Raw genomic sequence first — 2,437 nt, forward strand, 5'->3', positions numbered from 1 at the left:
TTAATTGAAAAATATTCATAATGAATGCTTTATTGCACCTCTTCTTAAATCCAGCAATCCTTTCAGAGTTTTGAGTTTACAGAATCAAATTATTAAAATCGTGTTTCCTGTTTGACGAAACTGAAATGGTAAAGCACCAACATTAATGAGAACATTTTCCTTAGCATAGAAGTTCAGCCATATTTATTTACTATTTACCATACAGTTTCTCAATAAGAAGCATTTCTCAGCTTATTTATTAGCTCATTAAGAAAAATATGGTTTGATTTTTATCCTGCATACATAAAGATTGCTTCTCCCACTTACTTCAGATGATGAAAAAAGATGTCTCCTGGCTGGATGAAGGTGATGAATCTCTCGTTTATGGGTTTTTTTTTTTTTGCGGTATGTGGGCCTCTCACTGTTGTGGCCTCTCCTGTTGCGGAGCGCAGGCTCCGGACACGCAGGCTCAGTGGCCATGGCTCCCGGGCCCAGCCGCTCCGCGGCATGTGGGATCTTCCCGGACCGGGGCACGAACCCGTGTCCCCTGCATCGGCAGGTGGACTCTCAACTACTGCGCCACCAGGGAAGCCCTCTCGTTTATGTTTTATAGTTATAGCTTTATGATTAGAGAAAGAAAAAGAAGTAGGGAAATACACAAAACACTAGATCTTGAAGAGCTCAAAGGGAAGACAACAGAACACTTCAAAGGCAGGAATAGAAAAATTTTAGAGCAAAGATTATAAGGAATTTAGAAACTAATATGAATATTTAGAAATTAAACAGTACTTTTCTTGTGACGGTAAGGAAAGTTATATTTAACAGGTTTTCATTCTCTCTTTTTATTCTTCCTCTACTCTGTGATCTACATGACTACACATACCCACACTTGCAAAAATCTTTTATGAATAGTTCTGTCAAAATATGTTACTTCAAGTTGAACAAAATAAAAATCTTAAATTTGAATGCACAGTAAGAAATCATTTCCAGAACTGTGTTCTGTGGAACAACACTACCACTAAAAACCCAGGAGAAAAAGGCCTCTGTGGTCAAAGTTTGGGGAAATGCTATATATATTTCTCTTTTGCAGATTTACGATGGGCTTTTTCATATTAAGGTTCTGATAAATCCTGTAAAGACTTTGTATAGCCTAATATTTTTCAAATTTATTTAAACAGGAAGGCTGTTTAAAATCTAGCATCTTGTGGAACAAATGTTTAAGAGAAAAAATATTTGGGGAAATGCTACTGTAGACCCATAATATTTACTTTGGTTACAGCTCCAAAGTAAATTTTGAGTATTATCAAATTCATAAAACCCAGAAATTAAGAAACTAAGAAACAGATGTTTGGGGATTAGCTAGGCTAGCAAGGTAACTTGCTTATCAAAACCAACATCACAGCCCATGAGATATAAATTTATGCTAGATGCTTTCATTACAAGATCTTTGTTTCTCCAGATGTTTATGTCTCAGAAGAGCCATATGGTAGTAATGCCTTTTTTAAAAAAATTTTTAAAACAAGCTCTGGCCAATTTTATTAAAGAAAAATTGTGCGTGATTTACTTTTCATCAGTCTGTTCTTGCACGCCTCTAATAATATCAGAATCACCTGGATCAGTGATAGCCAGTGTGCATACTCTGTAGTATTTTCAACACTCTGTGCCCAATTCAATATTATTGCCACTGTAGTGATGGACACCAGTTTTGGCCAACATGGCATAATACTCTATTTCAGATTTCCTCAAGGTTGGGCAGTTGTTGGTGAGGATGACCAGTTTCGCTTTGCTGTGTCTGATCATTTTCAGAGTCTGCTTGTACCCCAGCACGTACTTTCCACTTTTCGTAACCAGTTGGAGCCTAGAGTTGATCGACTCCAGTGACTTTTCTGTCTTCTTTGTGGCCACCATCTTCCTGCCTTAGGCGCGGGATGCCCCCAACCAAGAGCAGCCACCAAGATAGCCGGAGAGTGAGAAAGGGGTAGTAATGTCTTTGTTCTCATTATAGTTGAATAAATCATGGAAATTTTGTGATCACTGATAAATAGTTGGAACTGCAAATAATAAGTCTGTGATAGCCAAGGATTAGAGATGCGGCATAGTCACTTAATAGCTGTGTGACCTAGCTGTTTACCATCTCTGTCGCTAAGTTTTCACATCTATGAGTTGGGGTAATAGTAGTTCCTACCATGTAGAGTTTTATAAAAATTAAATGAGTTAGTACTTGTTAAAGTTCTTAGAACAGTAGTTTGATAAGTGCTATTTAAGGATTGCAAAATGAAACATAAAATACTTTCTTCATCAATCTTATGCCTGAACATGGATGTCACAGATATGGATTTGTAAACTGTGGGCAGCAGTTTTGTGTCCCCATGAGTGATAGGAAAATGGGAAGGGAGAGAAAGAGAAACAGAAAGACTACCCAGTGCATCAAATGCATCAACTGCTCCACTTCCACACA

The 2,437-nt window shown here is 37.6% G+C and overlaps 1 pseudogene across 1 annotated transcript; it reads right to left on the reverse strand.

Moving 5' to 3' along the window:
* Positions 1-1,539: 1,539 nt before the first annotated feature.
* Positions 1,540-1,887, reverse strand: LOC307060252 (large ribosomal subunit protein eL30-like; annotated as a pseudogene). The gene has a single exon. The product of its transcript is annotated as a large ribosomal subunit protein eL30-like (transcript).
* Between the last annotated feature and the right edge of the window lie 550 nt (positions 1,888-2,437).

The sequence above is a fragment of the Hyperoodon ampullatus genome (assembly GCF_949752795.1).
Source record: "Hyperoodon ampullatus genome assembly, chromosome: 11".
NCBI lineage: Eukaryota > Metazoa > Chordata > Mammalia > Artiodactyla > Ziphiidae > Hyperoodon > Hyperoodon ampullatus.